Source organism: Antechinus flavipes, chromosome 2, assembly GCF_016432865.1.
Source record: "Antechinus flavipes isolate AdamAnt ecotype Samford, QLD, Australia chromosome 2, AdamAnt_v2, whole genome shotgun sequence".
Classification (NCBI taxonomy): Eukaryota; Metazoa; Chordata; class Mammalia; order Dasyuromorphia; family Dasyuridae; genus Antechinus; species Antechinus flavipes.
The window spans coordinates 548,716,199-548,731,345 of NC_067399.1; the positions used below are offsets into that span (position 1 = coordinate 548,716,199).

Sequence of the window (15,147 nt, forward strand, 5' to 3'; positions counted from 1 at the left end):
ATATCTGGGCAGTATTGTGATCCTTAACACTATTATTTTGAATTGTCCTGTCTTTTGTTTTCCTTTCTCTCACCTCTATATTTGTTATGTCCATCACATTCATTAAAGCCCACCTCTTCTTGAAATATGCACTTTGTTAAAATTCTTCTGATCAAAATTAGTCTTAGTTCCTATAGAGAAGGAAACTTTGAAGTTTATCATTTTTTGTTGATTATCTGTGCAGATGACCCTAGATAATCTCATGGAAGCTGGGCCTGTGCAAACTGAAGCAGAAGAACTTTTCTTAAAAAAAAAAAAATCGTCATATAAACTTGATATTTGTTGGATTAGTCAACAAGCAATTATCACCACCTGCGGTGTTTCTGATACTGTTAGGAAGCAGAGTTACAAATTACAAATACAAATGCAACAAACGCAGCTCCAGAAGAGCTTGTGTTTTACTGAGCACTTGGACATGCTTTCAAAAGAGAGAACAAATAAGACAGCCCAGAGGTTAAAGGAGCTTGCCCCATGATCAGGTGCTAGCTAGTTAGCAGCAGAACCGAGATCCATTTCAACCTTCGGTCCCTGATCCCAGGAGCTCGTCCTGCACTCCAAGTCTCTGGCCTCCCAAGAATGTGATCTTTCCATCCTGACACATGGCTCCTTTCTAACATGTGAGCCCTGAATTTTCAATCTGAACGCAGCTCCCAGAAATAGAGCCGTGGACTCGTCCTCCCTGAACACGGAGCAGCGCAATGTTCTGGACGGGAGCGGCGGGACTTTGCTTTGGCAAGCAGCAGCTCCTGCTGTCAGGGCGAACGTGGGCCCGCCGCCAGGGACAAACCTTTGTCTTCTGGTAATGAAGGCGTGGGCCCGTTAAAGCTACACGCAGCTTGGGTGAAGAAATGGCTTGGCTCTTCTTTGGAAGGGGATGTGGCTTCCAAGTGCAGGTAGGTTACATAAATGTTCTCTCTTACTGCCAGTAAAGGGGAGGGGGGGAGAAGAGAGGAGGGGGGGAAGGAGGGGCGAAGGGAGGGTGGAAGTGAGGAAGAGAGGGGGGAAGGGAGGACCAGGGAGAGAGAAGGGGGAAGGAGAAAGAGGGAGAGAGAGAGAGACAGAGAAGGAGAGAGGGAGGAGGGAGTGGGGAGTGAGAGAGGGGAAAGAGGGAGGGAGGGAGAGAAGGGGAGAGGGAAAGACTGAGACAGAAAAAAAAACAAAACAAAGAGAGACAGACAGAGACAGAGAGACAGAAAGATAGAGACAGACAGAAAAAAACAAGAGACAGAGACAGAGAAAGAGAGATAGAGAGATAGAAAGACAGAGACAGAGAGAGATAGAAAGACAGAGACAGACAGAAAAAACAAAGACAGAGACAGAGAAAGAGAGATAGAGAGATAGAAAGACAGACAGAGAGAGATAGAAAGACAGAGACAGAGACAGAAAAAACAAAGACAGACAGAGACAGAGAAAGAGACAGAGACTGAGAGAAGGAGGTAGAAAGGAAAAGGGAAAGAGAGGGGGGGGGAAGGGGGAAAGAGGAATAGAGAAGGGGGAGGGAGAAAGAGGGAGAAAAAGAAAAACAGAAAGGGGGAGGGAGAGGGGAGAGAGAGAGAGAGAGAAGGGAAGAGAGAGTGAAAGCAAAAGATAGAGACAGAAAGAGACTGAGAGACAGAGAAGGGAGAAAGATGGGGGAGGAGGGAGAGACAAAGAGAGACTGATTATATGAACTGATTGCCTAATCTTATCAGGGAACATAGAGCACAGCATGGTTTTTTTTTTCTTGCTCAAGAGTAAGCAGTGAGAGGAACAGGGTGTCCCTTCTGAAGCTGCTTTCAACATTACTATGAATTTCCTCTGCTTTATCTTCCTGGGCTTGAATCAGAGAGTTGAGAGCCTTTAGATGAAGGCAGCATTTAGGATTGGGGTCAAAACAAAATATTTTTGGACAGCAGCAGCCAGTGGCTGAAACTTGAGAAGCTCGAGGGGTTAGGTCAAGCACTCCAAATGCTACCTGACTAAATTCCAAGGCTGAAGGAGATCCAGAACATCAGACTTATTCAGAAACAGTCTTACTGCAAGAAGCAAAGGTCACTCCTTAAGACTGTAATGCCTTTGGAGGTGGGTGGGTGGGTGAGGAATGATGGTAAGGAAGAATGTTTATAACATTCCAAAAAAGGAAAAGATTGTTTAAGCATTTGAAAAATGCAGCCCACATTGTATATTTTGTTCGGCCGAGGCCACTTTTGGCATTCAGCAATGTAGGCTAATCATACTTTAAACAAAGTTTGAGATCCTGGGGTGTCCCCTTTGAAAATGTTAACATAGGAAAAAAAAAAAGCTTTGAGGCCTCCTAGGCTTTTTAGGAGCCTAGTTTTCAAGGCAGCCACCTGTGTCTTTGATGTGGAGGAGGAGGAATGGGAGGAAGGGGAAGAGGGCTCTGGGTTCTAACCTAGATCACAGCAATAGCAGAAATAGAACCCAGGGACAAAATGAGCTGCTTGGTTATCCCTCAATCAAAAGGCATGGGGGCATTGGGTAACATGACCAGGCTGCCTTTCCAAGCTGTGTCTGGCTGGATCCAAAGCCAGATACTGGCTATAGAGGTGGGACATCTTTCTACAGGGAGTAAAGCCAGTTCTATTTACACAGTAAGTGGCCAGCAATATAATTATGAAGGGAGTTAAATTTCTCTTCAGTATTACTTCTTTACATCTTGCCCTCTCCCAGCCCTCTTCTTCCTGGGTTTTAAATTCTTACCCTCTCTTCCCTTCTCCTAGGAGAGAGAGAGAGAGAGAAGAGAGAGAGAGAGAGAGAGAGAGAGAGAGAGAGAGAGAGAGAGAGAGAGAGAGAGCGCGACCGTTTTCCCAGAGTTGAAACTCAAGTGTAAATGACTGTTCAGGAGTAAAGTATGATTCTCTTTGAGAAGGATTAATCTGGAACAAAGCATTTGCTTGTCTTAAGGAAAGAAGAATGGGTTTATATCAGGCTGATTTTGGGGGGAGTAGAGTTTATAGTGAATTTGGGTTTATTTTCTGTTTCTAACTGTTCTATTGGATACAGGTTCTAGAACTGTGCTTTGGATGTACATCAGGCCCTCATGCTGAGCTGTTGGCAGTAATATGCAGAGAACATGAGAAATGAGCCCTCCTGGAGAACAATTTGGAACTCTGCCCATAGAGCTATCAAACCATGCATACCCTTTGATCCGCAGTGTCTCTACTGGGTCTGTAACCCAAAGAAATCATAAAAAAGGGAAACAGCCCTTTGTAGTGGCAAGGAACTGAAAGCCCATCAATTGGGGAATGGCTGAATAAATTATGGCATATGACTGTTAGGGAATATTATTGTTCTATAAGAAATGATCAGCAGGACGATTTCAGAGAGGCCTGGAGAGACCTATATAAACTGATGCTAACTGAAGTTAGTAGAACCGAGAGAATATTGTACACAGCAACAAGATTATGTGATGATCAACTGTGATGGACTTGGCTCTTTTCAACAATGAGGTGATTCAGGCCAGACTTGTGATAGAGAGAGCCATCTGCATCTAGAAAAAGGATGATGGGAACTGAATGTGGATCACAACCTAGTGTTTTCACCTTTTTTGTTATTATTGTTGTTTGCATTTTGTTTTCTTTCTCATTTTTTCCTTTTTGATCTGACTTTTCTTGTGCATCATGATAAATGTGGAAATATGTATAGAACTGCATATGTTTAACCTATATTGGATTACTTGCTATTTATTGGGGGGAAAGGGAAGGAGAAAAATTTGGAACACAAGGTTTTGCAAGGGTGAACGTTGAAAACTATGCATGTATTTTGAAAATAAAAAGCTATTATTTTAAAAAAGGAGGCTGTAAACCACAGTGCATCAGACAGGCAGTTTCATCAAGTCAAGTTAACCCACAGTCAAATTCTGAAGGTTCATTTTCTCTTTCCAAGTAGCCTGAGGGGAGCAGTGTGTTAGAACAGGAAAAGGAGTAGATTGGGGATCAGAGGTTAGACTTCACCCCAGCCTTGTTCCTTATTATCTAGGTGACCATTCAACAAACATCTTTCTGGGTCGCATTTTCTTCACCTGAAAAAAGAGGGGGTTGGATTTACTAGCCTCTCAGATCTCTTCCAAGTCTAGATTTGTGGTTCTATCCTCTGTCATAGACAGGAACTGTTCTAAAAGAATTGACTAATTAAATAGGTTTGGCTCAATGCAAGGACTACAGGACTTAGGTCTAAGACAGATACCTGAGGACTGGTCCCATCTTGTATATTTGCTATGTGTATAACCTTGGTTAATTCAATTGGCCTCTCCAAATGTCATTTTCCGTCACCTCTAAAATGAGGATAATGTTGGGGAAAGGATCAATAAGATAGGGATGATAACCCTCCCATTTCTTGCTGCCCTCATGCCATCCACTCAAATCTTACATATCATCCAAGACATGGGTCAGGTTCCACTACTTTGGTAGTTTTCCCAATTGCACCAAACTTCATCTCTTTCTTCCATTCTTTGAACTCACATGGCATTTTTAGTATCACACTATTTAGCTGTTGGGAAACCCAGTGGCAAAATGGATAGACCAGTAGGCCTGGAGTTAGGAAGATGTGAGTTGAAATCCAAAAACACTTGCTAGCCATGTGATCCTGAGCAAGTCATTTAAGCTAGTTTGCCTCTATTTCCTCATCTGTAAAGTGAATTGGAGAAGAAAATGGCAAACTTCTCCAGTATCTTTGCCAAGAAAACCCTAACTGAGGTCAGAGAGTTAATTCAATCCAAGTGCCTCGCTCCAAACTGGGTACAGTAGAGATACTGGATGAATGTCTCCTGATTTTTGCTATGTCCCTGAACTGCTCCAATAGCCTCTCAAAAAGCCTTTTTGCACCTCCTTCACACTCCCACTAATCAAAACAAATTGTCCATATTCTACTCTCTCAATGCATTGTTAGATAATCAAATACTCTTCACTGAAAATGGTTTAATATGTCATTCTAGACATATAAAACTGGATTAGAAGGAGGAAGTCAGCATGGTTCCAGAATAGGTTCAGTGGAGACTCCCATATTGGAGGGATGAAAGAAAGAGAAAGTCAAGTCAAGTCAAGATGGAATAGGAAAAGGCAGTTAGATTCCAATTTTGTGCTCTCATGCAAGAGCTCACCTACATCACTGTCTTTGTGTTTCAGATAAAAAGTTCTTTAGAAGGAAGCCAAGCAAAAGTAGTCTCTGAGCTAGTTCAACAGCATGTGTTCTAGCTTTTTTCCCTTGCTCTCCAAGAAAAGAATCCTGCCTAGGATAAATTTAGACTAGAAGGAATATCTTTCCCTTTAAGCGGATAGATTAAACTTTGATCCTAGTCAAAGGAAAGTATGGATATAATGAATTAGCCATAGACTAAAGTGATCATCTCCATGGTGACTTGCATTAGGTCTTTAAATATTTTATATTTCTCTGTGGTTTTGGTTCCTTTGATGGCAAATCCCTACAAAGAAGGAATGGAGCAAATTGGTGGAAACATCATGGGCAGCAAGAGGGGAATGGAGAAGCAACTGGATAAGGCCAGAAAATATAAAGTCTGTGGCAAAATCAGGGACTAGTGGTGACCTAGAATTGGTCAACTAATTAAGTATATTTAGGGATATGGACAGGTATATCATTGATGTGGGGACTCTTAGACGGGGAAATCTTTACCAATGCAGGTCTTCACTTTGTGAGAGAATTACTTAAAGCAAGAAGAGATCAAGCGACTTGCTCAGAGTCACACAGCCAGCATCTTTCAGAGGTGAGAGACAGGAAGCAATAAAACATCAGCTTTGTTGACATCAGGATCTAGACCCTGAGCAATGTGATGGATTTGATTCAAGTTGTTCTTGACCACTGGATTCACATCCTTGTGAATTTGGAATTTGTCATTTTCTGTGTTTGAAGAATGATGAAAAACTGCTTGCCAAAAAGAGAATTAAAATCAAATCCTGAAGTTACCCACACATGAAGTCTATTTAATGTTTTTTGTTATTGTTTAGTCATTTAGTCATGTCTGACTCTTCATGATCCATTTGGGATTTTCTTGGCAAAGATACTAGAATGCTTTGCCATTTCCTACTCCAGCTCATTTTATAGATGAGGAAACTGAGGCAAGGAGGATTGACTTGCCAGGGTCACACAGCTAGGAAGTGTTTGAGTCTGGATCTTAGCTACCCCAAGAAGCTTCAGTATCAATATTAATTACTACCATATCACCAATTATGTAGTTACGATCTAGATCATAAGCTTCTTGTATGATTAGTGTCTAGCCCAACATTGGTCACATTCTAGGTGCTTAATAAATGTCATGTTGCTTTTGTTGAATGGATCAATACATTTCTGTCCATTAGAGGAGAAAGATAGGCAAGATACTCTCAGCATCATTCTCCATGGTTTCAGAAACTGTTACAGAAACCTCACCCTAGTGATTCAAATTAATAGGCTTTTATCTATCACTATGTTGTTTTGATTTGTGACTACTGGGTTTGGACATCTTTTCAGCTCACAGCCTCAAGACTTATTCTCCAGAGAAGTTCTATTTATATGCTGGTTTCTCAGGGGACAGCTTAGTGGTGGGATTAGTGACCACAAGGCTGAAAAGTTTCATTTCAGAGGGAAAATAGAACGTGTCATGGGAAGGCATTGGATTTTATCATGGAAAAGAGATAATTTCTTAGAATAACATTTTACAACATCCTTCTTTTCATGAAAAAGAGGCACAGTACACATGCACCGGAGACACACTGTAAGGATGCCATATCCAGGGGACTATGTTAGAGGCAATATGGCCTAAAAGTAAGGCCCCTTTAATGCCTTCATAACTCGAGTCTCTGGGATGGATTCCATTCAATAATACATATTTATAGTCAGGTTCTTCTGCATATGGGTATGTGTGTGTATATGATGATTAATAATAAATGACAGCCTAATATAAAGCCTTGAGCAGCTGCTTAATGTTCAAACCCAAACACCAGAAAACAAGCTCGTGAAATGTGTTTATATGTATATGTTTGTTTGTATGTGAATCTCTGTGTATATATGTGAATATATTTATATCTGTATATGTGTCCAAATATGTATATACATACACCATGTGTACATGTCTATATGTATAGATACCTATAGATCTATATGATTAGATATGTAAGATAGATGTGTATAGATATACATACATATGTATATATTCACACACATTTACTTACACACACACACACACACACACACACACACACACAGAGCCCACAGAGTAAATATATTAAGATTGTTCTTAAAATGGAAACTTGCCCTGTTTCTGGTTTTTATTGAGCAATGAATATCTACTGGTCCCTCAGGCAAGTTTCAAACATTAGCCCATTGTTAAACTTTAGCTAGAGGTACAATTACAATTATGTGTACATACAGATGCGCATAGGAGTTTTTTTCATATAAACTGCCCACCACTCTTCACAGGAAGATTGAGTTTAGTGGCAAAAGATCAAATATGCCGAATGTGCAACACTTAGGCTGCATGTTCACCCACGTTTTTCTTTCAACATAACTATTTCCTAATTTGAGAGTAGCAAGAGACCTGATTCCAAATTTAGACAAAATAGAGATAATGACAAAAAAAGCTTGATTGTCTTATTACAAGTTTGTATAGGGACACACAAAATGAACAGAGGGAAATGGGAAGGAAATACCAAACCATCCTTGTCAAACTGCTGTTAGACTTGCGAAAGGCCAACCTGATCACTAGTTTCCATATTCTACTACTCACCACACTATGAAACTCTGGTTCAATAATAGTATACTGTCACTGATTACAACATAAACCTAGCCTAAATATCCCTTCCTAATCAATTTAGATATAGATAGAAGCTCCAGAGTTCATCAATGGCACAAAGATGATCACTTAGGCCCAAGTTTTATTCTTTTCCCTTCTACTTTTGCTAACAAAGTTTCCCATTCACATCTTCCTTCCTCCCTTCATTCCTCTCTTCGTTCCTTCGTTCCTTCCTTCTGATACATATGTGTATATATGAATGGTTCCTTCTTTCTTTTCTTCCTTTCTTCACCACAGTTAGTACAGGTCAAGTAGATAGGATTCCAAAAGATGGGAATCAAATCAAGTGGAATGTAACCTGCTCACTGCTTGGTCTGAATCCCAAAGAGATTCCCATCAAAAAGGAAAAGAACCTATTTGTAAAAAAAAAGACATTTAGAGTATCTTTTTTATATAGTGATGAAGAAGGAGCAATCGAAGGGATACCCATCAATTAGGGAATGGCTGAGTAAGGTGCAGTGATAGAATATGATTGTACTTTAAGAAATGACAAACAGAATGATTTCAGAAAAACCTGGAAAGATTTAGATGAATTGATGCAAAGTGAAATGTGTAGAACCAGGAAAACTTTGTCTACAGTAATAGCAATATTGTATGATGAACAACTGTGAAAGATTTCACTATTTTTAGCAATACAATGATCCAAAAGACAAAGAATGAAACATGCTATTTGCCTCCAGAGAAAGAACTGATGTTGTCTGAATACAGACTGGGCATACTATTTTTCATTTTCTTTCTTTTCTTTTCTTTTTTTGTTTTCTTGTACAAAATTAATAATATGGGAACATACATATATAATCTATATCATATTGACAGGGTGTGAAATTGTGTTCCCTTTGATCTGTAAAAATTAACACTCTAAAATTGTGTAGCCTTTGATCTGTAGAGAAGGGAGATTTGAGTATCAGGCCCTCTTGGGAAGCATATCTCCCCAGACAAATTAATTGGGGCCATCCCAAGTGGGCCATTTCTAGGGCAAGCCAGATCTCTATTCAAATTCAGGCAGAGGAAGCCTTCAAAGCAATTTCATTTGCCAGATCCTGGTCTGATCAGCTCAGGCTGCCCCAACTCTCACCGCCCACCCCAAGATCTGCTCATATAATAAGTTTCTGTTTACTCATTTCTTTGCAGAATGTCCAAAACAGGACTATTCCTTGTCCCTTGATATAGCTGCCAAGACCCTGCCTGCTGAGAAGACAATCTCTTCTCAGTGCCAGCCTCCATTTCCCTAACAGGACTTTGCCACTAAAGAAGTCAGTCTTTTAGCAAAGCTGACTTCTCATCCAACAATAAACTTCCATTTTTGCCACCTAAAACTCTTTGGGTTCATGAATTCTTTCACAAAGAACCTGCACCTCCGACCAAAAGGAGATTTCCACAATTCTTGGCACTGCCACTAACCTCATCAATATTGCTTACTGTTTCGGGAGGGGGAGAAGGGAAGGGAAGATACAAGAAATGGAATTCGGTACTCAAAACTTTTTTAAAATGTTAAAAATAGTTTTAATATGTATTTGGGGAAAAATAAAATATTATTAAATATATAAATGTATTTATATAATGAGAGAATTATGCCTTGAATCAGTACTTAATTAAAAGGATAATATGTACACATATGTCTATATAAACATGCATTTAAGGATGTTATTACTGAATTGGGTAACAGAGCCAAATGATTTAAGAAATGAAAAAAAAACTCATTTAATAATCCTAGCCAAGGCTTCATTAGCACTTCTAATATTACCTAACAAAATAAATAAAATCATGCTGAACTCTTGGCTAGAAGAAAAAAGTCACCTTTCAAACTCAAAAAATAAAAGGATATCTAAGTATAAATCAGTTATTTCCTGATGAGGCTTTCTCTGGAGTTGGCAAGAGGATTAGATAACTTTCTCAACCAAGGCAAAGACCTATACTCTCTGACAGACCTTAAGGTGGAAAGGCCAAAGGAAATGCCACATTAACACTTGGAAAAATGCAAATGTGGTTTTTCTGGATAAAAAGAAACATAGATGGTAAGGGAAAGAAGGTTAGTCTGAGGCCACCCAGGCCCTGAAAAGACCATTTGAAGCACAGAGACCACCAGCATTTCTCATAGTTTATTTGTGGAGTAAGTGGACTCTAATAGAACATACTGGGCAATTGAACTTTACATTCCCATGGCCACCTAAGTAGAAACACTTAGGTTTCAAGCTCATCATCTGTACCTATCATTCATTACAACAATCAAGGAGCAATTGCAGACACTACCCCCCTGCCTCAAAGAACCAAGTGCTCCCAAATGAGTAAGCCATCACTTGTATATGCAGGAGTTGAAATCATCTCTGGGCTGTGAAGTGAGCCATGGTTGTTTTTGGCAACCTTCCACATTAGCCCCTTCCCCCAGATAATGTCTTCTCCCCTTATAGAGCACTTAAGGCCCATTGACTAGCTAATGCTAATGCTAACAGTAATGCTGGGAATTTCAGAGCTGTTGGCAGGCCAGTGAAGGAAATAGTTTGGGGAGACAGGCCTCTCAGTAAACACCTTTCTAATGACACCATATAGGCAGTATACTTTGCCAGTGCTTATGGGCCAACTCTGAATACAGCCAAGCAGAGATACCATTACTCTTCTAGAGTACTCTAATCTACTCTCTTTAACTTGACAAATTAATCCACAGATCTCTCCCCCACTCTCAAAGTGCCTGGCTTTATAGTTTATAATTTACATTTAAATTTATCTACCTAGGCAGCTAGCTACCTGTTGCAGCAGATAAAGAAAGCACTGAACCTGGAGTCAGGAAGATCTTAAGTTCAAATCCAGCCTCAGATACTTAATAGTTTTGTGATTCTGCATAAGTCACTTAAATTATGCCTCAATTTCCTCAAATGTAAAATGGGAGTAATAACAGCAACCTCACAGGGTTGTTGTGAGTGTTAAATAAGATAATATTTATAAAAAGTACCTATCACAGTGTCTGGAGCATAATCGGTATTATATTTGTAAATAAACATTTGTTTATTCTTTTCCTCCTTTCCTTCCTCTTTTCCTTCTCACATGTATTATAAGAAAGAGTGACATAGGTCAAATGCCTGTAATGCGGGTTTTCTTAACCTTTTTTTGTGGGTGTCTTGGACTATTTTGGCAATCTGATGAAGTCTATGAATCTCTTCTCAGGATAATGCTCTTAAATGTATATAATGAAATACACAGGACTACAAAGGAAATTAATTATAAAAAAAAAATCCCATCTAAATTCTTGATGCTCTGAAATCTATCCACAGGCCCCCAGGTCAAGAATCATTGCTCTAAAGTAAATTAGGAGACCTTCATCCTAGTCAGAATCCTGCCATTACCTAACTATCCTTGCCTACAAAGAGTTTCATTTTCCTTCTTGAAAAAGAGAAGATTGAATTAGATGATCTCTAAGGTCTTTTCCAGGCAAATGAGAATCAGCTTTTTAAAAGAGAGGGGTTTAGAAGACTTAGGATAAATCCAATGATTGCTTCAAATATTTGAAGAACTTAGCACATAGTGGAGGTTTGAGTTGCTGGGTATTTTTGTTTTGTTTTGGGGTTTTTTGGTCTTCAGGGGACATAGAAATATAGTAAGAGTAGCGGATAGAAATTACAAATTATCCAATTTAATCTTGATCCAAAAGAAAAACATTACTAAGAATTAGAGCAATTGAAAGATGCCTTAGTTTCTCAACCAGTATGTTGGAGAGGGAATTCTTGCTCAAGTACTAGTGGGAATAGAGCAGGGCTTCTTAAACTTTTTTCATTCACGACCCCATTCCACCTGAGAAACTGTTATATGACCTAGGCATGCAGTATAGAAAATAGGTATAAAAATCAAACATTTACTGATAATAAATCATAATTTGTGGCTCCTACCTTCAATGACTCCCTATGATGCCGTACCCCACATTTTAATAAGCTTTGGGATAGAAGATCCCTAAAGTCTTATCATGTTATAATTGGATGATATGGCTCCTATGGAAACTAAAGTTTAAATCGATCAATGGTAATAGTGAGTATGAAGCTTTGAAAAAACTTGCTAGAGAGGTCACCCAAAAGAACCCAGAATGCCATAATCTACAGTCTTCTTGTATATTACTCCTCTCTGCATAGTCTGTGATCCAAAGACTGGGCTCCCTTTTGACCAAGATTATCTGACTGCATTTCCATGGGCTATGCCCTCATGGCTGGTATTGTTTCCCTCCTCTTCTCTTTCTCCCAGCTTCCTTCCTCTCATTAATCCTACTTTGTACAAGAAGACTATCAAAAACCTCCTCCTTAATGCTAATACAGCCTCTCCCTCTGAGATAATCTCCAGAGTGTTCAGGTTGAACATAGCTATTTGTATGTTTCTTTCTTCCACCATCTCCTCCTCCTCCTCCTTCTTCTCTTCCTCCTCCTCTTTTTTCTTGCCTTTTTTTTTTTTTTTTTTTTTTTGTATCTGGAACATAGCAGTTCCTTAATAAATAACTACCATTAAGTTGTAGTTCCCTTGTGAGCAGGGCTTGGACCATGATAGGTATTGGTCAAAATTATAAATCTCCTGATTCCCAGTTACATCTATGATTTTTACACTACACAACTTTTATTTATTATTTTTTATTATTATTATTAGCTATAGGTGGGGGAAATATCAGTAACAAACACACTTGTCCTTTTATATGTCTTAATGCTTATTACATATGCTAGCAACAACTCTCCTGGTGTCAGAATCCTCCCAAAGTCATTCCAGAAGTCCATCAGGTTTTTTTTCCTTCATTTTTGTTAATGTCTGACTATCATTCTAACTTATTGCAGTCATAGCAAAGTCTGCCACATGAACTAATAGAGCTACAATTAGTCCTTTTCAGTACTCCTAATCAAGAATCAGAGGAGAAATAAGAATCAGAAAACATGGGGGTTGGGAAGAGGCAAGAAATAGGCAATGATCCCATTGTAGAACAACCTAATTTTTAAAAGTATCATTATTAGACTAGACTTTAGCAGGCTTCATTTTAGAATGTTCACTGATAAATGTTCTAAAGAACATTGCCATTTGGAAAAGGTCACACTTTAAAAGATTATGGAGGAGAAATATTCAGCAAAGAATTTAAACAATATCCATCTGGGATTATAATTATATTGTGTTAGAAATTTTCCTCCCTTTTTAAAAAACCTTTTGTATGGCATGTTCTTTTTATCAAAAAAGCTTCTTAATTCACTTAATGATTTGCTCTCTAATCATCTAATTGGGTATTTGTGAGACATATACAGAAGGATAATAAACCCACCCACCTAGGCTACCTTCTGGCATTTATTGGATTCAGTATCATTGGCATTTATTTATTAGCAGGAAACAGGAAGTAGCCCAGTGTCTAGACTTAGGAGCTAGAGAAACAACTGAAAGGGAACTTTGTAAGTCTTTAAATGGACACTTTAAGCACAACAGATGTGTTCCTGAAAAACTGTGTAAATCAAATCTTGTAAATGTGTGAGGGAAGCTGGTTTATGTTTGTATTTCCTACTGGCTTCTTAGACATTTCTACCTAAATATCTCTCTGGCTGGCACTTCAAACTTACCATGTCTAAAATTGAATTTACCATCTTCCCACCTAAATATGCCCCTCCCTGTAACTATTCTCTCTCTGCTAATGGTGCCGCCATCCTTCCAGTTTCTTCGGCTTGTTACTCTGGAGTCATCCATCTTTGACTCTTCTTGCCCTCTTACCTCACACTTACAATTATCTGCCAAACCTTATTATTTCTCTTGCACCTACCCTTTTCTCTCTACTCCCAGTGAAAACTCCTTAGTAGTATACGTAGTGTGGTGTAGAGGGTTAGAGCAGAAAAGGCTTCCTTTCAAAACCTGACTCTGATGTATGGGGTGGATCTGTGAGTAAAAAAACCTCTCTGTGACTTAGTTTCTCTATCTGTGAAATGATGATAACACACTATACTTTACAGGTTTTCTATGAAGAAAGCATTTTTAAGCCATATGATGTTAAGGGAAGACTTGTATGGGCTTTCTACCTCCTATCTATTCCTTCTTTAATTCATCCTCCTTAGTAATAATATTCCTAATTCTTTGATCTGATTGTCTTACTCATCTCCTCAAAAATCTACAGTGGCTCCCTGTTGCCTATCACGTAAAGTCTAAATTCTGAAAAAGGATATTTGACACCCTCTTCACAATTTGATTCCCACCTACTTGTCTATACTTGTTTCATACTACTTCTCATCACTGACTCTGTTTTCAGGCAAACTGACCCCATTTCTGTCCTGTTTTCATCCTTCCCTATTCTCTCTCTCTGCACATGTTAGAAATGCCCTCCTCACCCCTCTTCCTACTTCTGGGAAAGTTCTCTTCCATGGGCATCAACTCAATTCTGATGCCATATCTCCTGTGATATCTTCTCTGATCTCCCCAGCTCCCATCTCTTCCTCAGTAAAAAGCAATCTTTCCCTCCTCAGATTTTCACAGCTGTTTCCCTGGACTTCTCTTTTAACTTTATCCCACTCTCCCCTGGATTATAGCTATTTGTGTACATACCCTCCCTACCATTAAGTTGTAGTTCCCTTGTGAGCAGGGCTTGGATCATATCTATCTTTGTATCCCCAGCTGTAGCACGATGCCTTGCATATAAGAGGCACTTAATAATGTTGGTTGAATTGGATTGAATTGAACAGTGCTTTTAACTTTTCAAGGCACTCTACCATCTATTATCTCACTTTATGGTTGCCACAGTCATCCACATTACAGGGTATTATCCCCATTTGAAATGCAGTTAGGAGTGGTTCTCTCTCCTTTTCCTCCACCCATTCCCTTCCCTGCGGCACAGGTGCCTGCCTGCCTGAATGGGAAGAACATGGATTCTGCCCTTCCCATCTACCCCTCCCCCATGCTCTATCCAGGTCCCCCCTCCCCCCCACCCCCCTATTGCTTTCCAAGGCTTTCCCTCAGAGAAAAACAGGGAATAGTGAGACATACAGAAGGGCAGAAGCAAACCTCCAAACCTCAAGACTCAATGAGAGATGCTGAGGAAGAAGGAAACATCTCACCTGGGAATTGACAGACAGACCTGGGAATTAGGCACATGGGAAAATAAATCTTACTTTCTTCAGGCTGGAAAAATGGAGACTTTTACAAAAGGCAAGGCAAGGAGAAGGCAGCTAGTCCCCACAAGCCATAGAAGGGGCCTTTTATGCTTGGATGGGACAACCAGATCCAAAAGAAAAAGCAGAAAGTTTCAAGTAATCCAAAGGCATTTTGGTCCTAATGATCTCATTCTGAAGAACTATAACATAGATCATATTTCCATTTTAATCTTGCCAGTGTCCATGTGC

General features: G+C 39.5%; 1 protein-coding gene and 1 long non-coding RNA gene across 3 annotated transcripts in view; one reads left to right on the forward strand and one right to left on the reverse strand.

Annotated features, from left to right (window-relative positions):
* The window catches only part of KLF13 (KLF transcription factor 13), a 99,294-nt gene that overhangs the window by 9,477 nt on the left and 74,670 nt on the right, over positions 1-15,147 (reverse strand). The gene's annotated exons all lie outside the window — the stretch shown is intronic.
* Positions 828-5,963, forward strand: LOC127551313 (uncharacterized). Of its 2 annotated transcripts, none has more exons than XR_007951053.1 (2): positions 828-932; positions 3,043-5,963. It is a non-coding gene; the product is annotated as an uncharacterized LOC127551313 (long non-coding RNA). The 2 variants fall into 2 exon arrangements; XR_007951055.1 differs by lacking the exon at positions 828-932 and adding an exon at positions 979-2,069.